Source organism: Stegostoma tigrinum, unplaced genomic scaffold, assembly GCF_030684315.1.
Source record: "Stegostoma tigrinum isolate sSteTig4 unplaced genomic scaffold, sSteTig4.hap1 scaffold_110, whole genome shotgun sequence".
Taxonomy (NCBI): Eukaryota; Metazoa; Chordata; class Chondrichthyes; order Orectolobiformes; family Stegostomatidae; genus Stegostoma; species Stegostoma tigrinum.
Genome location: NW_026728061.1, coordinates 485,714 through 510,100, shown reverse-complemented (window position 1 = coordinate 510,100; position 24,387 = coordinate 485,714). Strand labels below are relative to the sequence as shown.

At 45.0% G+C, this 24,387-nt stretch overlaps 1 non-coding gene across 1 annotated transcript; it reads left to right on the top strand.

The window, feature by feature from the left end:
• Window positions 1–22,853: 22,853 nt before the first annotated feature.
• On the top strand, window positions 22,854–23,045 carry LOC132207610 (U2 spliceosomal RNA). Its single transcript, XR_009443631.1, has one exon. It is a non-coding gene; the product is annotated as a U2 spliceosomal RNA (small nuclear RNA).
• Window positions 23,046–24,387: the final 1,342 nt, after the last annotated feature.

The following is a 24,387-nucleotide window of genomic DNA, read 5'->3' as shown; positions in this document are numbered from 1 at the left end:
ACTCCCTGTTGTCAGTCACTAACAGTCCCTATTAGCAACTACTCACCCTCCCAGCCTGATCGTTATTAACTCCTTTGTCTGTCCAACTTCTTTCTCGCTCTTTGCGCCCTATCCTATTGTTTACTCCCTACCCGACCCACCTCCCTATTTTCGGCAGACAAACTGACATTTTCCCAGCAGCCATAACTTCTGGGGAAGGGTCACTGGACCCCAAACATTAGCTCTGTTTTCTTTGGCCTTCACAGATGCTGCCAGACCTGCTGAGCTTTTCCAGCAACTTTGCTTTTGTTCCTCGAATATAGTTTGTTGCCTTGTAACATTTAATGGTTTTAGGGTAGGGCAGCCACACATTAGAGACAGGAAATCGTGATCTGCAATATGCTCTTTCGGGGTTGGAAATTATGCTCTTTGGTCATGTCTGGTGTTCAGTAATGTCTAATCGAGATTCTCTATAGTGCAGAATATGTCTGCAGAGTTTGTTTCGCTAACATTGAAGTTTACAGACAGAGTCGGAACTGCCAATGCTGGAGAATCGGAGATAATAAGGTTTAGAGCCGGATGGACACAGCAGGCCAAGCAGCATCAGAGGAGCAGGAAAGCTGACGTTTCAGGTCTGGGCCCTTCTTCAGAAATGGGAGAGGGGAACGGGATTCTAGAATAAATAGAGAGAGAGGGGAAGTCACATGGAAGATGGATAAAGGATCAGATAGATGCAGAGGAGAAGGACAGCTCAAGGAGACAGTGATGAGGCCGGTAGGTATGAGGTGGGGGTAGGAGTTGAGGTGGGAGGAGTGGATGGGTGGGAGAAAGAGCAGACAGGTTACAGGGGCAGGGACAAGCTGGGCTGGTTTTGGGATGCAGTAGCGTGAGGGGAGATTTTGAAGCTTGTGAAGTCCACATTGATGCCATTAGGCTGCAGGGTTCCCAAGCGAAATATGAGGTGCTGTTCCTGCAGCCTTCAGATGGCATCGTGTGGCACTGGAGGAGGCCCATGATGGACATGTCGTCCAAAGAGTGGGAGGGTAAGTTGAAGTGGTTTGCGACTGGGAGGTGTAATTGTTTGTTGCAGACCAAGCGTAGGTGATCCACAAAGTGGTCTCCAAGCCTCCGCTTGGTTTCCCAACGTAGAGGATGCCCCATCAGGAACAGGGGATACAATATACCACATTAGCAGATGTGCAGGTGATCATCTATTTGATGTGGAAGGTTTCCATGAGGCCTGGGATGGGGGTGAGGGAGGAGGTGTGGGGGCAGCTGTTGCACTTCTTGCGGTTGCAGGGAAAAGTGCCGGGGATGGTGGGGCTGGTGGGGAGTGTGGAGCGGACAAGGGAGTCAGGGGGAAGAGTGGTCCCTCTGGAAAGCAGATTTGGTAGTGGGGTCCGATTGCAGGTGGCGGAAGTGCCGGAGGATGATGCAATGGGTCCGGATGTTCGTGGTGTGGTACGTGAGGAGAAGGGGGATTCTGTTTTTGTTGTTATTGCGTGGAGGGGGTGTGAGGGATGAGTTGTGGGAAACACAGGAGGTCCGGTCGACAGGGTTTTTGACCACTTGGAGGGGAAGTTGCAGCCCTTGAAAAACGAGGACATCTGAGATGTACGGGAGTGGAATGCCTCATCTCGGGAGCAGATGCGGCGGAGGCGAAGGAATTGGGAATAGGGGATGGCATTTTTGCAAGGAAGGTGGGTGGGAGGAGGTGTATTCTAGGTAGCTGTGGGAGTCAGTAGGCTTGAAATGGATATTGGTTTCCAGGTGGTTGCCAGAGATGGAAACAGAGAGGTCCTGGATGGAGAGAGAGGTGTCAGAGGTGGTCCAGATAATTTTAAGGTTGGAGTGGAAGGAGTTGTTGAAGTGGATGAACTGTTCGAGTTCCTCGTGGGAGCATGAGGCGGCACCGATACAGTCATCAATGTACCGGAGGAAGAGGTGGGGGATAGGGCCAGTGTAGCTTCAGAAGAGGGACTGTTCCACGTACCCTACACAGAGGCAGGCATAGCTGGGGCCCATGCGGCTACCCATGGCCACCCCCTTTGTCTGTAGGAAGTGGGAGAAATTGAAAGAGAAGTTGTTAAGGTTGAGGATGAGTTCAGCTAAACAGACAAGGCTGTCAGTGGAGGGGGACTGGTCGGGCCTGCGGGACATGAAGGAGCAGAGGGTCTGCAGGCCGTCTGCATGGGGACTGCAAGTATGTAGGAATCGGGCGTCCATTCTGAAGATGAGGTGTTGGGGACCAGGGAGTTGGAAGTTTTGGAGGCAGTGGAAGGCGTGGGTGGTGTCACAGACGTTGGTAGGGAGTTCCCAGACCAAGGGGGAGAAAGTTGAGTCTACAAGGGTGGAGACAACGTCGGTGGGGCTGGAGCAGGCAGAGACAATTGGTCGACTAGGTCAGTCCGGTTTGTGGATTTTGGGAAGGAGATAGAAGCGGGTGGTGCGGGGTTGGGGAACCATGAAGTTGGAGGCTGTGGGTGGGAGGCCACCTGAAGCGATGAGGTTGTGGATGGTCTGGGGGATGATGTTTTGGTGGTCGGGGGTGGCGTCATGATCCAGGGGGCGGTAGGAGGAGATTTCAGAGAGCTGGTCCTGGCCTCGGTGATGGAGAGGTCAGTGCGCCATATTACAACGGCACCTCCCTTGTCCGTGGGTTTTATACTGAGGTTAGGATTGGAGCGGAGGGTGCAAAGGGCTGAATGCTCTGTGGGGGAGACGTTGGAGTGGGTGAGAGGCTGGAGAGGTTGAGGTGTTTGATGTCTCAATGGCAGTTGGAAATGAAGAGGTCAAGGGAGAGTAAGAGGCCTTGGGGTGGTGTCCAGGAGGAGAGAGAGAAGGGGTCAGTGGAGGGAGGGTTTCAGATAATAACCATGAAAGTTGGAAATCATAGCCAAGCAATTCAAGATGTTATTAGTTGATCTCAATGGCACAGAAATGCACTCAACATGCTAATAGTTGAGGCAAGTACCTTGCATTTGGTCAACACTGAAAAATCTTCCCTGTGTACTTCAGAAAAGTTAACCAGGATTTGATAAACCAAAACTCAGTTGACAGCTGGCAGGCAAAATGTGACTCAAAATCTGAACATGACTTAGGCCTTGTGTAATGGGTAGTGCCAATGCCTCTGTGCTACAGCTCTGGATTCGATTTCCGTCCTTGAACCTGTGGCAATGTCACTAGCCCCGGAGCAAAAGTTCTGGATTCAAGTGCTGCCAGTCACAGAGGTGTGTCACAGCCTGTCAGAACAGGCTGATGAGCAAATTTACAGGAGAGTAATGTTGCAGATTCAGGGGCCTTTGCAGTGTGGTGGCAGTGTCTCCACCTTTGGGCCCAAAGGTCTGGGTTCAATTCCCACAGCAGTGTTTCATAAAATGTCTGAACAAATTGGTTCAACTTTTTTCCAGAATTGTGACTTGATTGAGAAGGATCAGTGTTGAATTACAGAATTCAGGCCCGGGATAACAGAAAGCACAGCCATTCGTGTGGACTGGAGTAAAATGTGCACCTTATATATGTTTATAAAATCATGAAGGGCATGGATAGGGTGAATAGTCAGGGTCTTTTTCCCAGAGTATGGGGAGTCAAACATTAGAAGGCACAGGTTTAAGGTGCGAGGGGAAAGATTTTAAAAACATTTGATTGAACTGCCAGATGACATGCTAGAGGCTTGTTGAAACACCATTTTAAAGGTATCTGGATAGGTATATGAATTGGAATGGTTCAGAGGAATATAGGCCAAACACTGGAAAATGGGACTAGATTAATTTCAGATACCTGGTCAGCATGGACATGTTGGGCCAAAGGATTTGTTCCCATACTGTACATCTTTATGATTCATTCATTCAATTAATCAAGTTCACTTTGTAATCTTGGAAAGCCTTCCCTGTTGACAGTTGAAATAATCTCAGTGTTATATGTAAACTTGCTACCCATGCCTTCTATCATTTTCATCTAAATCATTTATTGAAATGACAACCAAAAATAAATCCAGCACCAATCCCTGTGGATCACAGCGAATCACAGGCTTCCAGTCTGATGGACAATCCCACATGACCATGATATTTCCTGCCATAAAGCAGAAATACACAGACACACAGACAGACACACACACACACACACACACACACACACACACACACACACACACACACAGAGACACAGACACACTCGCGTCTTTAAGATAAAGATAGATACGTTTTGATCAATGAGCAGATTGAGGGTTATGGTGAGAAGGCAAGAGAATTATTTTGAGAAACTTGGCAAGCAGGATCGAACAGTAGAGCAGACCTGACGGGCCAAATGGCTAATTCTGCTCGAACTTCTTCTGCTGTCTGGTCTGAAGGTATCGGGAATGTTTTCCCAAGAGAGCAGTGATGGCTGAGATTGATAAATACTTTACTGAACAGAGCCAATCGGAATATGGAATAGGTTTGAGGGAATGAATGGCCTACATCTGCTCCTATTTGTTGTGCTCTTTAAAGAGGAGGTAACTTGCTGTGAGGGTAACCCACTTTAAGGAGTTGCCCAATTAAGATTGAGATAAGAATTTATCTTTCTCTTTAATATTGTGCTGTCTGTGGTGTTTTCATCCGCAGGGAACAGTGAAGACTGGGTTAGTGAAGATATTCAATGCAGAGATCAACTGACCTTTAATGGACAAGAGAGTCCATTATTGGGAATAAACAGGAAACGGGTGTTCAGCCACAAACAGATCAGCCATGATCTTTCTAAGTTGAGCAGCAGGCTCGAGGGTCTGAATGGCCAACTGCAGTTCCTATCCTGTGTGTTGTTCTCTCACTCCACCCCTCAAAGCTGTTACAAAGGGAAAGGAAGTTATAATGAGATAGGGGATCATTCTTCCCCTCTCAGGAGTTACACAAATGGAGCAGTCAAACATGGATTCAGAGAGACATCGAGATAGACAGCATCCAAACAGACCCTTCGGTCCAACTCGTCCATGCCATACAGATATCCCAAATAAATCTAGGCCCATTTGGCAGCACTTGGTTCATACATCTTTAAACTGTTCCGAAACATATACTCATCCTGATAATTTTAAATGTTGTAATTGGACCAGCCTCCACCACTTCCTCTGGCAGCTCATTCCATAAACACATCACCCTCTGCATGAAAATGTTGTCCCTTAAGTCCCTTTTAAACCTTTCCCCTCTCTCCTTAAAGCTGTGCCCTCTCGGTTTGTACTCCCCCACCCCAGGGAAAAGACCTTGGCTCTTTGCACATCTGTGCCCCTTATGACTTTGCAAACGTCTGCAAGGTCACTCGTCAAAGACTTTGTTCTATTTTGTTATGGGAAATTTTCCACACAGCACCTACAGCCAGAAATGAAATTAATTAAGAAGATTATCTGTATTTGTGGTGTTTGTAAAGGGGCGAATGTTAACCAGGCTGATAGGAAATCTCCGCTCCTCCTCAATATGTGTCCAGGGAAAATTGAGCACCTGATTGAGAGGGTAGACTAGATTTATTGCTGCATCTAAAAGACAGCATTTTTGACCGTACAGCATTCTACTCAAATGTCAGTCTATATTCTATGCTTGATTTTTTAAATGCTCAAGGATCGGAATCATTGACAATACAACCTCTACCTGATGATCTGACAACAAATAGCCCTAATGGTGTGTTGCTGAGCTCAAATACACCTCGTCTACGAGTTACACACTGCAGTAGAGGCCCTGCAACCTTTCTTGGCTGCTACACAGCAAGCCCTGGTTCGCTAACAGGAAATGCAGAGTAGAGATAATTATTTATTTTCAGTTTGAAAAGCTGCAGCGACTGAAATTCCTTGGGGATGAGTGCGAGGTCATCAACAGTTCACAATCTAGATTAACGATTTGGACGAAGGTCTGACAAGATTGGAGCTCAATTTGCTAGTACACCAGTACAGTCATTCAATAAGATGTCAAGTGGAGGCGGAGCATCTATAACGGGCTGTAGACAGGGGATGATAATGAGCGAACTTTCAGCATTGCAAATAAAACAGTACAGTGTGGGTTATGGGAAGTTTGTGTTTTGGGGAAAGGGTAAAACGGCAGTAAATTATTTAACTGGAGGGAGAACACAGAGTTTGCGTGCGAAAGAGGGAGTTGTGGGTCCTGGTACATAAATCAGATAAAGTTAATCTGAAGATGTCACAAGTGATTTGGAAAGGAAATGGAATGGTGCTGTTTCCTGCAAAGGGTGCTGGGTATGATCTTAGGCATATTTCCCTGCATTTCTACAGGACATTGCTGAGATTCTACCCAATGCACTGTCTGTAGGTATCATGCCCTAAACTAATAAAAAATGATGGCCTTTGAAACTTTTCAAAGATGGGTCTCTATATAGAACAGAACAGTGCAGCACAGTGTAGGGTTTTCGGCCCACAATGTTGTGCCAGACCTTTACCCTAAACCTAAGGTCTATCTAACCTCCACCCCCACCTTATACTATCACATTTTTACATGTCTAATAGCCACTTAAATGCCCCTAATGAGGCTGACTCCACTACCCTCTCTGGCAATGCATTCCAAGCCCCTACCACTCTCTGAGTAAAGAACCTACCTCTGACGTCTCCACTATATCTACTTCCACTCACATTAAAACTATGTCCCCTCATAAAAGCTACCTCCACCCTAGGAAAAGTCTCTGGCTCTCCACTCTATCTACACCTCCGATCATTTTGTACACTTCTATCAAGTCACCTCTCATCCTTTGTCATTCTAGGGAGGAAAGCCCTAGCTCTCTCAACCGTTCCTCAGAAGACCTTCCCTCCATTCCAGGCGACATCCTGGAAAATCTCCTCTGCACCTTTTTACAATGCTTCCAGATCTTCCCTGTAATGAGGTGATCAGAACTGAACACATTACTCCAGATGTGGCAGAACCAAGCTTTTGTACAGCTGGAGCATAAACTTCATGGCACTTGAACATAATCCCTCTATTAATGAAAGCTAACACACCATGTGCCTTCTTAACAACTCTATCCACCTGGGTGGCATCTTTCAGGGAACTGTGGACATGAAGCCCAAGATCCCCCTACTCCTCCACACTGCCAAGAATCTTTCCGTTAACCCTGTATTCTGCTTTCAAATTTGTCCTTCAGAAATGAATCACGTCACACTTTTCAGGGTTATAATCCATTTGCCACTTCTCAGCCCAGCTCTGCATCCTATCAATGTCGCTTTGTAACCTACAGCAGCCGTCCACACTGTCCACAGTTACCCACCTTTATATCATCCACAAACTTACTAATCCATCATTCCACCCCTTCATCCAAATCATTTACAAACGTCACAAACAGAAGAACACCCAGAACAGATCCTTGTAGTACACCACTTGTGACAGAGCACCATGTTGAATATTTCCCATCCATTACCACCCTTTGTCCTATAAGGGTCAGCCAATCTGCCACATTTCCCCATATCCCATGTCTCCTTACCTTCTGCATAAGCCTACCCTGGGGAACCTTATCAAAGGCCTGGGTCAAATCCGCAGATACCACATCCACTGCTCCACCTTCATCCATGTGTTTGGTCACCACTTCAAAGAATTCAGTAAGGTTTGTGAGGCATGATCTAACCCTTACAAGTCCATGCTGCATATCACGAATCAAACTGTGCCTGTCCAAGTGATCATAAACTCTATCTCTCAGAGCCCTTTCCAATAACTTGCCCAGCACTGAAGTAAGACTAAGTGTTCTGTAATTTCTGGGGTTATCCCTGTTCCCTTTTATGAACAAGGGAATGATGTTTGCCTCTTTCCAATCTTCCAGCAATATAACCATGGACAGTGAGGATGAAAAGATCATTGCCACAGGCCCTGTGATCTTGTCCTTCACTTCCCACAGAATCCTTGGATAAATCCCATCAGGGCTGCATGACATATCTACCTTCAACTTCCTCAGAATTCATAGTACATCTTCTTTACGAACATCCACGTCCTCTAGCCTACCTGTTTCACAATGTCCTCCTCTACAATGAGGTCCCTCTCAGTTGTGAATACTGAAGAAAAGTATTCATTAAGGACCCCTCCTATCTCTTTCGGCTCTGTGCACAAATTCCCTTTACAATTCTTGATCGGCCCTACCATTCCTCTGTTCATTCTCTTGTTCTGCACATACGTGCAAAAAGCCTTGGGGTTTTCCTTGATGCTATCCACCAAGGGTTTCTCATGCCCCTTTATAGCTCTCCTAAGCCCTTCCTTCAGCTCCTTCCTTGCTAACTTGTATATACCGTCCTGTGATGAAGGCATTCAGTTCCTGGAGGATTAACAGTTTAGGCCTGAGAACGAGAAATGTTCTTGACTATGTAAGAGCTTGAGGTGAGTGTTAATGGTGAAGACCTGACTGATATTTCCTCTTGTATGGGAGAATAAAACTGGGGAAATAATTTTAAAAATAAAACAGTTTCTGAGGAAGGATCACTGAACCTGAAACATTAATTCTCATTTCTCTTCATGGATGCCGCCAGGCTGCTGAGCTTTTCCAGTAATTTTTGTATTTCTTTAGGAATAAGACACATTCTTGTTAACACAGATTATATATGTATTAAACATATATTAAACATGTTATTTTTATATTATGCAGGCACATATAAACATACCTTTATAACGAGTGCGGTCATATGTGGCTCTGTGTATTACAGCAGCAATGATACATCTACGTGGAGCAGGGAATGTGATGTACGCATATAATGGAGACAATGTTCAAGGAGACCTCACATGTTCCAGTTTGTGGGTTGGATAGTGTTATTGTGCGATTCAACTCAGAGGAAAAAAAAGTAACCTGCCTCGAAAGCAACAGCCTGTTGCTCCGTCTCTATTTCCTTGTTCCTCATCACATCAATGTATGAGAGCTGAAAATGCACCAATCATCTTTACCACTCATGGAGGATTCATGATGAGGATTAATTGTAATCTCCCACCAGCTGTAGCAAAGGGAATTCAGCCAAATCTAAGGGCTGCAGGAAGTAATCCCATTGCCAACAACTTGTGCGAACAGAATAAATTTTGCACCAGAATAACATTTGTGAGAATTGATCACATTTCTTTGTGTGTGTGTGTGTGTGTGTGCGTGTGTGTGTGTTTGTGAACTGCATGTGTCATTCTTCATTCCATCATAGTTTGAGTAAATTTGTTTTGATCATAAACATGTTGTTTTCGCAGATCAAAGTAAACTGCCTGACTTGCTCCTTACACTGATGCTGACACAGTCTGAGCCCTATATCATCGGCCACATCACCAACCTGGTTGCATTTAAAATTTGCTGTGACCAGTGGAGGAGTGGGACTCGAAAAGGAAACAATGATCAGCCAAGCCAGTGAACCATAGACCAGTGAGGCTGACATGAGAGCTGGGTAAGTTGTTGGAGGGGATTCTGAGGGATAGGATTTACATGCATTTGGAAAGGCAAGTATTGATTCGGGATAGTAAACATTGCTTTGCGCAGTGAAAATCGTGTCTCACTAACTTGATTATTTTGAAGAGGTGATAAAGAAGTTTGATGAAGGCAGTGTGGCAGACATTTTCTATATGGGCTTCAGGAAGGTGTTCGGTAACGTTCCGAATGGTAGACAGATTAGTAATGGGTAATCACATGGGATCCGGGGGGAGATAGCCAATTGAATTCAAAATTGGCTTGAAGGCAGAGGATTGTTTTACAGACTGGAGACCAGTGACCAGCGGCGTGCTGCAAGTATCAGTGCTGAGTTCACTGCTGTCCATCATTAATATAAAGGGTTTGGGTGTGAATATCAGAGGCATGGTTAGTAAGTTTACAGATGATATTAAAATGTGATGCAGTGGACAGTGGTGAAGATTATCTCAGAGTGCAATGGGACATTGATCAAATGGGCCAATGGGCCAAGGAATGGCGGATGGAGTTTAATTTAGATAAATGAGAGGCTTTGCATTTGGTAAGGTGATGCTGGGCAGGACTTAGACAGCCCTGGGGACTGTTACTGAATAAAGAGACCTTTAGTGCACACACATAGTTCCTTGAAGGTGGAGTAGCATGTGAGACAGGGTAGGGAAGGACAGTGATAGTGGGAACTGCAGATGCTGGAGAATCCAAGATAATAAAATGTGAGGCTGGATGACCACAGCAGGCCCAGCAGCATCTCAGGAGCACAATAGCTGACGTTTCGGGCCTAGACCCTTCATCAGAGAGGGGGATGGGGTGAGGGTTCTGGAATAAATAGGGAGAGGGGGGAGGCGGACCAAAGATGGAGAGTAAAGAAGATAGGTGGAGAGGAGAGTATAGGTGTGGAGGTAGGGAGGGGATAGGTCAGTCCAGGGAAGACGGACAGGTCAAGGAGGTGGGATGAGGTTAGTAGGTAGGAGATGGGGGTGCGGCTTGGGGTGGGAGGAAGGGATGGGTGAGAGGAAGAACAGGTTAGGGAGGCAGAGACAGGTTGGACTGGTTTTGGGATGCAGTGGGTGGAGGGGAAGAGCTGGGCTGGTTGTGTGGTGCAGTGTGGGGAGGGGACGAACTGGGCTGGTTTTGGGATGCGGTGGGGGAAGAGGAGATTTTGAAGCTGGTCAAGTCCACATTGATACCATTGCGCTGCAGGGTTCCCAAGCGGAATATGCGTTGCTGTTCCTGCAATCTTCGGGTGGCATCATTGTGGCACTGCAGGAGGCCCATGATGGACATGTCATCTAAAGAATGGGAGGGGGAGTGGAAATGGTTCGCGAGTGGGAGGTGCAGTTGTTTGTTGCAAACCGATTGGAGGTGTTCTGCAAAGCGGTCCCCAAGCCTCCGCTTGGTTTCCCCAATGTAGAGGAAGCCACACCGGGTACAGTGGATGCAGTATACCACATTGGCACATGTGCAGGTGAACCTCTGCTTAGTATGGAAAGTCATCCTGGGGCCTCGGATAGGGGTGAGGGAGGAGGTGTGGGGGCAAGTGTAGCATTTCCTGCTGTTTAAGGGGAAGGTGCTGGGTGTTGTGGGGTTGGAGGGCAGTGTGGAGCAAACAAGGGAGTCACAGAGAGAGTGGTCTCTCCGGAAAGCAGACAGGGATGGGGATGGAAAAATGTCTCACATTTGTCATGGTTGCCCTAATCAGTCAGAGCATTGGGTATAGGGGTTGGGATGGCATGTTGCTTCTGTACAGGACATTGATGAGGCCACTTTAAGAATACTGCGCACACATCGGTTGGCTCTGCTAAAGGAAAGATGTTGTTAACCTTGAGAGGTGCAGAAAAAAACAGATTTACAAGGATGTTCAAGGACAGGAGGGTCTGAACTGTAGGGAGAGGCTGAACAATTTGAAGTGTTTTCCCCGGAGTGTGGAGGCTGAGGGGTGACATGACAGATGTTTATAAGATCATGAGGGGCATGAATAGCCTGAATAGCCAAGGTCGGTTTCCCAGGAGAGGGGAGGCCAAAAGTAAAGTGCTGATGTTGAAGGTGAGAGGGGAGCGACTTAGAAGGAAACTTCGGGCAACATTTTCACGCAGAGAGAGGTGTGTGATCAGAAAGTGCTGTCAGAAGTGGTGAAGGTGTGTGCAATTACACAGCTAAAAAAGTATCTGGATTGGTACAAGAATAGGAAAAGTTGAGGGGGATATGGACCAAATATTGGCAAATGGGAATAGATCAGATTACATATCAAGTCAGTGGGGGCAAATAATCTGTTTCTGCGTTGTGTGACTTTCTGATTCCATCAGGTAGATGAGAAGAAATTTGAAAAGGGCATTTGGAGTGGGAATTCTCTTCCCTAGAGGTCTGTGCTGCCTTTGTGTTGACATTTATTCAGAGATACATTAATGAAATAGTTGACAGATGTTAAACAAAACACAATTTATTTAAACACTGTAGTCAAAGTAGAACCAAAAAAAAGGAATTTAGAATAACCTCGCTCTGGTGGATAAACTTATAGTATAATAGCTATAGCAAATATTACTAATTAACTGTTCCAGCATAGTAGCAGCCCATAAACAGACACTTTGGTCAGAAATAAAATTCAGAGAAGGTTCTCACATGCGGTTCTCCAATTCAGGAGGAGAAAATAATCATCCAAAGAAAATTCTGCAGTCAGGAGACATTCACTGAAGCTTCCAACTCCATTGAGACACCAATAGCTTCTGATGCAACAGAAAAGCAAAACTCAGAAATTCTGATCTGTGAGAGCTCGTCGCACTCATTCAGGCTGCATTTAAAAAAAACCCAAACCCTCTCAAGACTGTTTACTCAATGGTCTTAACTAGACAGCTTTGTGCCTCTCGTTCAATCCTTCTCTTAAAAGAAACCAAAATAAAATAATATCTTACAGTTACAGCAATGTCACATGAACACATCGAACTGTTCCTCAGGAGCCCAGGGTGGATCAATTCAGCATTTGGCCCTGCTGTACAGCCCCTTGCGTCCCTACATATGAAAAGGAGAAGGCCATCGAGACCCTACAGTCACTTACATGTAAACAGACTTAGGTAACATGACAAGCAAATGGAGCTAGGCTGTACAGATAGTCTGCTTCACGCTGGTCAACATGCCTCCATTGTTCTTGGTACACATGCAGTACTTTAATGCAGTTTTACAGTAGTGTGGTGGGAAGACTAATGTTTTGTGCAAAATCACAAGTGGCATCCTCTGAAAATACATGCTTCCGTTCTCTATGGAGATCAGAATCTGGTTGGTCTGGCTAATGTCACAAAGAGGGTATTTGGGCTGCTGTCAGGATTGTGAACAACATCGGGTTCAGTGTAGGGTCACAGATTAATGTGGGGAGAGTTCATTCAGAGCCTGTGCTTCTCTCTGAATCACTGTGGGGCTCTATGTCATTTTATATGTAAAATCCACATGTATTTACATGGGTCACGTATGGGATTTCTCACCCTATCAATTTCTTTTGTGGATAAAAGAGTTCATCACCAACTTTGTAATTTTAATGCAGTAATCTCTGATTCTCTCACAGCACAACATATTAAACACTCACTTTCTTCACTCGCTCCTCATGGTACCATCATCTCAGGGATTAGACTGGTGATGACCATTTGTACCGTGTCTGTGGCAAGGAGTTCTTTCATTACAAAAGGGATCAAGCCTATGCACAGTGCCCATAAATAGTCTTTCATCAAGGCTGTACATGTGCAGACATGTGGTTTTATTCATGTACATGAATCATCTTACAATGAAGGACAACATACCATTTACTTCCCACATGACTGATAGCGCTGCATGTACTAATTTTGGTGACCTATGATCAAGGACATGCAGGCCCTTTTGTGACCACAACACTTCCCAACCTCACATCATTTAATCATTACAAAATGAGATGTATGCTGTTGCTGGCCACATCCAAATAGTTTGTATGCCTTTTAAATTACTGTGGTCCAAACACTGATTCATGTGATACCCCATAACGAGCAGCATTCAGCCTGGAAAAGGGCTCCACTCTCTGTATTGCGTCAACTAAACAATTCTCAATCCATGTAGTATATTCCACCTTACCTCTCAACTCTAATTTTATTCACTCACCTGTGTGCAACCATATCAAAAGTACTCTGTAAATTCAAATACACCGCTCTCACTGGTTCTCATGTGTGGATACTTCAACTATTATATACATATTACTCAGTCGTACATGCACTGGGCAAAGGATCACAACACACAGGAATTGCCAAAACAAGTTGGAAAGTACATCAACTTCAGTCGATAATGCAGTTTTCTCTATTTTCACATCTCATCACCCATATTCTCTCTCTCTCTATCTCATACATACATGACATAAATCAAGTTAATGAATACTCCAATCCTTCTCCATGTTTTATCTCTCAAAGCTCCCTCTTTCAGTTTAAATGTATTGTTTGCATTTGGATGTGACACAATTACAACTGAGTGATGAAACTAAAAAAACATCATGAGGAAGGAACGGGCTGGAGTTAATAGGAATAGAATCTTAGGGAAGATGGTGGAGTAGCAATGGAAGACATTTCTGGGGATAATTTGGACACACATCTGAAATTTTTGGATGTTTCAATTAACATAAACTGCACAGGTTTACCAAAGATAACTTCCCTTTCCTGAATCGAAGTTGACTCTGCCAAGTCATATCATGATTTCCCAAGTGTCTAGTTTTTACAGCCCTCAAAAAAGGTTCCATATTTTTCTCATAACAGATATCAAGTTGTCCAAAATTTATTTTTATTTTGATTTCCCTCTCACTCCAGTTTTTTTTTAATGTGCGTTACAACAGCTACTTCCATTCTGCAGGAACTGGCAATTCCTGAATCTGAAGAATTCTGAATGGTAATCAATAATTCTTTCTCGTAGTTACAAGTTTTAAATGACATTTGGACAAGTTCATGAACAGGAAACTGTTGGAGAGATATGGGCCAAGCCCAGGCAGGTGGGACTGGGATAGTTTGGGATTATGTTTGACATGGACTGGTTGGACTGAAGAGCTGTCTGACCCTGTAACTCTTTCACAAGCTCTATTCCCACCTCCATGTAATCTCTGGGACATACCAGAGCAAAGTACCAAACTTCAGTTCAATTAGTTTTGAGCAGTTCCGCTTTATTAATTCTAATCTCCCACAGTTTCTCATTTTCACAGTAACAGTCCTGTAGAATTTCTGGAAGATTTCCTATATCTTATTCTGTGGAGACAGAGTAATGTATCCCACTCAGCAGTGGGTCAGTGGGGGTTGGGGTGAAGAGACACGGCCTCTGTCAACAAGTGAACACATCGGAGCACTGCACTTCAGAGATAATGGACATGGCACCACTGCTACTTGGAAAGTTCTAGAATCTAAACAGTTCACTGAACTGTCATTTGATGGCCATCGACGGGTTATGCTGAAACCACTGACACAAAGCTGTAACCTCCTCATTTTAGAATAAAACTGGCTTCACACTTTGCAACTGGCATAGGTCGAGGTAGAGATAAAAATAAGAATACAATCAAAATATTAGTAACCGCAAGTGTGGCCAGAAGAGAGCTGCAACTGGAAAGGAGCAGATTATGATTTAATCAGAAACAGCACTGAAGCAGAAGTGAAAACTGAGGATATTATTGGTGATAAAGGGAATATTGTGATATAAATCAGATCAGGACAAAATGGGCCAATGGTGGTTATGAACACTTTTCTTCCTCCTCGGGTGTTTGTAAGTGAAGGTGAAAAAAACCCTGGAATAAGAGTTGAGTTTGTAACTGAAAGTGAATACAATAGTTTCCTTCGTTGCCAAATACAGAGCTTAGAAATTGAGTCGCTGGTCACAGAATAAATGAATGGACAGAGATAGAGAGACTTACCGGGAACACCAACAATAGCGAGGATGGGATAGTAACCCGCTTGAATAACCATCAGTACAGCTTCTATCCACAATGTTAATGGCGCCCAATTGATAGAAAGATTGTAAAGGCCAGAGGATAAACTCCTGTCCATTGTTGGAACATTCCAATCTATTCCTCTCAGTTTCTTATACATTGTTGTCACATTCCCGGCTGTGATTCTGAGATTCTGATCCATAATTTGGAACATCCCAATCTGCTGGTCACAGATTCTGATCTCTCCACATCTCTGGAGCTGCTGATCCCAATTGTGTTGAATATGCCACAGCCACAGATACTGTGGGATAACGCATTGGGAGAAACCCCTTATTAATAGAAGAGGGAAACCCTCCAGTGACACAGTTAGTATCCATGGAGACTGACATTAATTCGAGTCACTGAACAAACAGCTCCCGTTAACCCCTTCCACTCTGACACTTTTAATGTATCAACAATACCTGGTTTGGGTGACATTGCCTGCTATTGGACTCAATGCCCATCTCCAATTCATCTCACAATGATAGAGACAGAGGAGAAAGTTGATACTTTCTCTGCACAGGCTCGATGATTCTGCTGTGTTATCCACATGTGATGACGTATGTAACCATTTTCCTGAGAGCCAAATGAGAGGTTGTTATTTCACCAAAGTCTCCTCCACCACAACAACTGCCAATCCAAACACATCTCTGGCCACAACAACCTGGAGAAAGGCAGGAAATGTGGGTTTTGCTGAACTTTCCTCTCACTGCCCTAATAAGGCAACATTTTATCTTTAACACAATATTTTCAATAATTTGCTTCTAAAGTTGCAAACAATTTTTTTGCAGTTTATACAGCCTTTCCTGACCAATTTTTTTAGCCTGAGCCCAAAAGTAAACATTACATTTCCAATAGCTTTGCTTATTGGGAGGAAAGGGTCAGAGACAATATCTATGTGATTGATTAAGAAACAGTAAGGAAGAGGGGACAGTGGCTGTGCAGTCTGGACAGGATGAACTTGATATTGCCCAGTAGGCAATTTCTTCTTCATAGATGGAATAAAACAAAATGCAGAGAAAGAGACAGAATAAATTTGGCTGAAGGAATGGCGACTGACAAGGTGAACAAAACACGATAGGTTGCAACGGAACGGAGGAGAAATGATTTTATATACACTGTTTAATCAGCGTGTGTGTGTAGACATATAAGATTGTTCACATATGCTCAACACACTCAGGGTTATTAATGAAGATATGATGTACACAATATGGCATAGGCGATGTGACCTTGTCTTGTTTGTGTCTTGTTAACATTGCATTCAGTTGAGGGAACCCATCTCCCCCATTCATAACTTTATTTACTCCCATTGTACATCTGCTTCTCTTTCAACACAATTAAAAGCCGATTTGTATTTTGCACGGCACCCCAACACCCTCTGTTTTCTGTTAGCCCTCCTCCACCTCTCGTAAGGTATTAAAAAGGCCATTTCCCGAACCTGTTCAGTTCTGAAAAAGGGTCTTGCTGGACTTAAAGCCTTAACCCTGTTTCTCTGTCTCCACTGATGCATCTCGACCTGCTGAATTTCTCCAGAAATGAATCAGCACTGACTGAATTTTCAACAAAACAAAGAACCATGCATGCTGGAAATCTGAAAAATGAAAAATTGCTGCAGAAACTGGAAGCTTTGAAAAGGCATCACTGGGTCCAACAGCTTAACTTTGCTTTCACTCTACAGACACAGCCAGACCTGCTGAGTTTCTTCAGCAAATTGTGTTTTTGAATAAATCCCAAAAACGTGTGTCAAAGTTGCTCAAACACCCTGTCCAACATGGATCACCAAACACTGAGAAGTGAGTGACAGTGCAAGGTGAAAAAATTACTTGGTTCTGAAACTACATAACTCTAGCCTCACTGACAGTACAGAGCTCTTAATCATGGTCAGGGAGAGAAACATTCACTTTAAAAACCTTCCGACAGTGTGGAAACAAGCCCACCAGCCTAACAAATCCACACCGACTCTCACAGCATGCCATCCAGACCCAGCCCCCTATTACTCACCTAATCCACACAATGGGCACTTTAGCATGGGCAATTCACCGAGCCTGCACAGCTTAGGTCTGTGGGTGGAAAGTGGACCACCTGGAGGACACCCACGCAAACATGGGAGAACATGCAAACTCCACACAGTCACCTGAGGGTAGAATTGAGCCGACATCACAGGGGCTGTGAGGCAGCAGTGTTAACCACTGAGCCACTGTGCCATCCAAAGATGTTCCTACTGGAAAGGGAAAGGTTCAGATGAATATGTTAAAGGGTTTTGAGCAACGTGACAAATTGGAGATGTGACACCATGGAGAGACTGTCAGTAGAATGAGAATATTAAAATGTAAGTGTTACCACATCAGAAAATAGAGTAGGTCACTGCGTACAAGGGCAATGGGGACTCAGTCTGAACTGGGGAACATTACATTGCACTTATTGCAGCTCAAAACTGGGCATCCATGTGGTGATGGAAACCACAGCAGCAGCAGCAGAAGCAGAATTGTATTCCACCAGAATCTGTGACTCTTTGTCCCGGATAATCCCTCAGTCTATGATTCCCATGAAGCTGATCAATGGTTCAGTGACGAGTGCAGGCAAACATGCCGGGGTCAGAACCATGCGTACCTGAAACTGATGCCAACCCATTATAGCGACTGCATTCAACTGCTTGCATTACAAACAGCAGAACTAATGCATTACAGACAGGGTGGAAGGATTGCAACTATTCTGCTACAACCAGTCATGAATGGTGATGGGGGCAGCAGGAACTGCCGATGCTAGAATTTGAGATAACAAGCTGTGGAGTTGGATGAACACAGCAGGCCAGGCAGCATCAGAGGAGCAGGAAAGCTGATGTTTCAGGTCTGGACCCTTCTTCAGAAAAAAAGTAGGGGAACAGAGCTCTGAAATAGAGAGAGGGGGAGGCAGTGATAGAAGGTAGATAGTGGAGCAGATAGGTGGAGAGAGGATGGACAGGTCAAGGAGTTGGGGATAAAGCCAGTAAAGGTGAGGTAGGTAGGGAGATTTGACGGGGGTTGGTCAGTGAGGAGGGAGGGGCGAGTAGTGGGAGGGAAGACGGACAGGTCGAGGAGGCAGGAATGAGACTAGTAGAGGTGAGGTTATTGTAGGTGGGAAGTGGGGGTGGGGGTTGGTCAGTGAGGGGGGAGTGTAGGTGCTCCACAAAGCAGTCTCCAAGCATTCGAGATAACACGGTGTGAAGCTGGATGAACACAGCAGGCCAAGCAGATTCAGGGGAGCAGGAAATTTTGACGTTTCAGATCGGGACCCTTATTCAAAAATGGGTGAGAGGAAGGGGATTCTGAAATAAATAGGGAGACAGGGAGGCGGATAGAAGGTGGACAAAGGAGAAGATAGGGTGAAAGGAGACAGACAGGTCAAAGAGTTGGGGTTCAAACCAGTGAAGGTGACTGTAGGTGTGGAGTTAAGGGGAGATAGGTCAGTCCAGGGAGGATGGATAGGTCGGGAGGGTGTTGCGTGAGGATAGTGGATAGGGGATGGGGGTGGGGCTTGAGAAGGGAGGAATGGTTAGGGAGGCAGGGACTAGCTGGGCTGGTTTTGGCATGTGGTCGAGGGAAGGGAGATTTTGAAGCTTGTGAAATCCACATTGATACCCTTGGGCTGCAGGGTTCCCAAGCGAAATATGAGATGCTGTTCCTGCATCTTTCGGGTGGCATCATTGTGGCAATGCAGGAGGCCCAGGATGGACATGCCATCCGAGGAGTTGGGGGGGGTTGGAAATTGAAATGGTTCGCAACTGGGTGGTGTAGTTGTTTGTTGCGAACAGAGGGTAGGTGTTCCACAAAGCGGTCCCCAAGCCTCCGTATAGTTTCCTCAATGTAGAGGAGGCCACAACGGGAACAGCGGATACAGTGTATAACATTGACAGATGTGCAGGTGAACATCTGTTTGATGTGAAAAGTCTTCCTCGGGCCTGGGATGGGGGTGAAGGGGGAGATATAGGGGCAGGCATGGCACTTGCTTCGGTTGCAGGGAAACATGCCCGGGGTGGTGGGGCTGGAGGGGAGTGTGGAGTGGACAAGGGAGTCACAGAGAGAGCGGTCCTTCCGGAAAGCAGATAAGGGCAGGAACGGAAAAATGTCTTTGGTGGTGGGGTCGGATTGCAGATGGCAGAAATGTCAGACGAAGATGCGTTGGATTTGGAGGTTGGTCATGTGGTATGTAAGGATAATGGGTATTCAATTTTGGTTATTATTGCGAATAGGGGGTGTGAGGGATGAGTTGCAGGAAATGCGGGAGACATGGTCGAGGGTATTTTTGATCACTGTGGAGGGGAAGTTGCGGTTTTTGAAAAAAGAGGACATCTGGGATGTTTGGGAGTATCATAGACCGAGACATCTTTGTCAAAGATCATCAGTCTCCTTCGCTTTGTGCAGAACATCTTCAGTTTCACCAACCTGACCTTACAATTAATATCCCTCAGTTCCTGAATCATTCTGATCAATCTCCTTTCAATCACTCCACAGACCCTCACATCTTTTGTGCACACCACCTGTTTGTGCAGACCCGAATGCTCTGTGTTCAAGTGGGTGATGTTATCACACACGGGCAATTGCTCAGTGACATCACCCTGAATCCTGGGCATTTCATGAACTGTGGGTTTCCTCTGATCCCAGTGGTTCTGATATCTTTTGAGCTGCAGACTCCAGCATTTGATTTTAAAGTTGAAGACAATGAAATTATTTCATTATTTTCAACCAGTAATGTACACATTTTGTATCAGAGATAATAGGAACTGCAGATGCTGGAGAATCCGAGATAACAAAGTGTGGAGCTGGATGAACACAGCAGGCGAAGCAACATCTTAGGAGCACAAAAGCTGACGTTTCGGGCTTAGACCCTTCATCAGAAAAGCGGAATGGGGAGAGGGTTCTGATATAAATAGGGAGTGAGGGAGAGGCGGATCAAAGATGGATTGAGGAGAAGATAGCTGGAGAGGCAAAGGTGGCAGAAAAACTGCTCAATGTCCTAACGTGACTGTCATTCGTGGATGTGTGGGTGAATGAGGACAAAGGTGAGCCCCTTACTGAGGACTAACCGTTTGACTTCAGTCAGTGGGAGGTCTGGGGGATGGTGAAAATTCGGCAGGGCTCAGCGTGGCTGTCTCCTCTGGGGCTGCTGGCTGTGGAGGCTGTGGGCTGTTTGGCCTGCTGTATTCATCCAGCTCCACATTTTGTTATCTCATGTACACATTTTGCTTCACATACTGTTCCCAGTCATCTGACTCTGGTGTTGGTGTGATGTAAATCATGTCCCACTAACATGAGGGTTTTGCAGAGGTGACAAAGAAGGTTGATGAAGACAGAGCGGGTAAAAATTGTTTGGATGCACTTTGGAAAGGTGTTTGAAAAGGTTCCTCATGGTCGACTGGTTAGATCACATGGAATCTAGTGGAAGCTAATGGTTTGGATCCAAGACTGGCTTGAAGGCAGGAGGCACAGAGTGATGGCGGAGTATTATATTTCAGACTGGAGACCTGTGACCTGTGGTGTGTCACAAGAATCAGTGCTGGGACACTGCTTAGCCATAACTTTATATAAATGATTTAGATGGAAGCATAGGAGGGATGGTTAGTAAGTTTGCCGATGGCCCCAAAATTCATGTTGTTGTGGATAGTGAAGAATGTTATCTCAGAGTACAACGGGACCTTGATCAGATGGGCCTATGAGTGCCAGATAGAGTTGAGATAAATGTGATGTGATGCGATTTGGTAAGGCAAACTAGGGCAGGACTTACAAGTTAATGGTAAGGCCTTGGGGAGTGTCACCAAACAGAGACATTGGGGTGCAGATGCAAAATTCCTTGAAAGTGGAGTCACAGTTAGACAGGGTGGTGAAGAAGGCATTTGGCATGCTTGCTTTTATTGATCAATGTATTGAGTATCGGAGTTTGGACGTTATAATGCAGGTGTACAGAACATTGTCACTTTTTGAATACTGCATTCAGTTATAATATCCCTGCTACAGGAAAATTGTTTAACTGAAAGGTTTCAGGAAAAAAAACATTTACAAGAGTGGTGCTTGGATTGAATAGTTTGAGCGACAGGAAGAGGTGGCTGAATAGGCCAGAGCTGATTCCCTGTAACGTCATAGGCTGAGGCGTGACCTTACAGAGGTTTATAAAATCATGAGGGGCTTGGATGGGGTGAATTGTCAATATCTTTTCCTCAAGGAAAGGAATCCAAATCTGAGAGCATGGTTTAAGTTGACAGGCGAAAGGTTTAAAAGGGACCTGAGGGACAGTTTTACATGTAGAGAATGCTGCATGTATGGAGGAGGTGGTACAATCCCAGCTCTTAAACAGCATCAGGATTGGGAAATGAATAGGAAGGGGACAGAGGGATAGGGGCCAAATGTTGGCAAATGGGACTAAAATAGCTTAGGATATCTGGTTCGAATAGACAAGTTGCAGCAATCAGTCTGTTTCCATCCTTTATATCTCTACAGCTCTTGGATGTTAATTTGCAATTCTAAATTACCAGATTGTAATTGGAATGTTTGGAGTCGAAGCCAAACCATTTGTGACTTTTCAAGGTACTGAACTTAATATCCAGCAGCATCACGCTGCTCATTTGCATGAAGGGCGGGGAGTGATGTTAGGGATGTTGGAGTGGTTTGGGGACCAGAGTTCATATATTCCAGGTCAGATGGATTAGTCTAAGAAATTCTGTTTGTAACTGTGACCCAGTACTTCCCGACAGGGATATTACTTGATCAGAATTAGAATTTGTTTCAAGTATTTGATTTGATTTGGGAAGAGGCAGGCATTTTTATGCATTGCTAACAGTTCAGTTTGCTTAGTGCACAGAATAGAATGGCACAAAAATCAGACCCTTTTAGCAACTGCAGGCACATTGACACTGCAGGCAGTTACACATTCCAAAGAAACAGATGGGGTGGGATGGATTTGGAGGGAGGGGATAGTGATTCGCCTTTTTTTTGTAACAAAGAGTCACATTTATCAAGGGAGGTGGACCCACCATCTTCAGCGAATGGTTCCTGCCGGCTGTGCACTGCCTGAGAGGGCGCTGGAAGCAGAATTATTCATGGCCCTCAGGAGAGAGTTGAATGATGAGAGATTTACAGGGCATCGGGAAGGACTGGTGAAGTTACCCGTACAGACAGCTGATGCAGAGAGTGACAGGCTGAAGCACCTTCCTCTGTGCTGGGACATTCTCTGAGCGTGCCGTTCTCTGCCGATCGTTGCTGCAATCTCACTGACCCGCTGCTAGTCATGGAGCTGGTTGATGAGGCTTGTTGGTGACGTCAGCTCTGCCCTACCTCATCTGATTGGTACATTTTCGATGATCTACATTCACTACGAAGATGTTTTCTAGAAAAGTGATGAAAAAGCACTGGTGCAAACTGACTTCTTTGCCCTGGTTAAGAAGCCCAGGAGTTTGGGAACAACAGTAAAAACTGTCAGCAGTGATTTGCAAGTCTTTGCACACAGTCAGGCTGGTGGAAAATAGGATTAAGTATTTATTATACCAAGTGTTCACAGTTGGTGGCTATCTCATGTGTGGAAACATGGCCTTGGTTTTAGTGGTTTTGGTGTGAAGACAACACCACAGAAAAAGCATTTGTCCCTATCAGCTTTAATATCTGATATGTCCTTTGCCTAAGGACCCTATATTAAACTGATTTTTGGAGCAGGGAGGTGGAATACGAACTTTCTCCATGCATTATTGTGGTATTGCAGTGTTCCCAGGAATGATGAAGTCTTATTAAACCAATTTTAAAAGCGGACTGATCAAAACTTGAAAAATCCTAGGTCTAAACACCTTGTTATCTCAGATTCTCCAGCATTTGAAGTTCCTACTATCCTTGATATGCTGGGATATGCTCAATGCTCTGGAACCATAGTCATGGAATTCCTACAGTGTGGAAACAGGCCCTTCAGCCCAACAAGTCCACACCAAACCTCACAGCATCCCAGCCAGATCTATAACCCTCCTCATGTACCCCTCCCTGAATACAACAGGCAATTTAGCACAGCCAATCCACCTAACCTGCACATCTTTGGACTGTGGGAGGAAACTCACACAGACATGGGGAGAATGTGCAAACTCCACACAGGCAGTCGCCCAAGGCTGGGATCGAACCCGGGTCCGAGTGCTGTGAGGCAGCAGTGCTAAACACTGAGCCACCGTGCCACTAAAATGCTTTCTCTCAGCACTTTCACCCAACTTTCTCTAAATATGCTTGTTCCAAGGTAAACGTTAATCTCTCCTTTTCTGCATGTTCAGCACTTACTCCGAATATTATTGCCTCATCCCTGGTACATGCTGCACCTTCCCACCAACACCATCCCTGAATATTCACACAGGGCATCAGAAGTAAAAGAAAATCACCTGCCAACACTACCTCATTACAAATAGCATTTCAGAAAAAAATGCTATCGAAGTATTCACTAATTTTGAACTTGATGATGATGACTTGGATGTATTGAATGAGAGATTTTGGGAACACTGTGAGCCAGGAAAGGATATGGTGTATACAATGCACATTTTTCATTTGAGTGCAAAGGCAACCAATCAAACAGATGTGCATGTGGCTGCTTTATTTTTCGCAAGTCGAGGCCTGTGAGTTTAATCAGATTACTGACTCACTGATGTGGGACACAACTGTGAATGACCAAGTCAGTGGCATATTACGCCGAAAGCCATTTCTCACATTAGCCAGACCAATAGATATTTGCGGATCTAGCAAAATGAGCCAGAGTGCAATAAAAATGCTACGTCAAGATGCAGAATTGCCTGCCCACAAAGTACATTGTTGCTGTCAGAACTCTACATGCTTTTCAGCACCTGAGGCATGTTCTGCTCAGGGCCTGGCACAATATCTCTGCCTTTCCCTGGCATTTTTGCACTTTGATGTCTCAACTAGAACCTAATGTCCCACAGTGCTCCTGTCTTGCCTGGTTGCTTATCACAGGCATAAGTCAGGCAGCTTAGCATCGTTATTACCAGCAGTCAGTCAAGGGCTAGTCAGCAGCTGTGGCAACTAATGCATTTTTTTCAACCAAATGGTCACGTCTACAAGTCTCAGGGAAACAGTTCTCAGTCA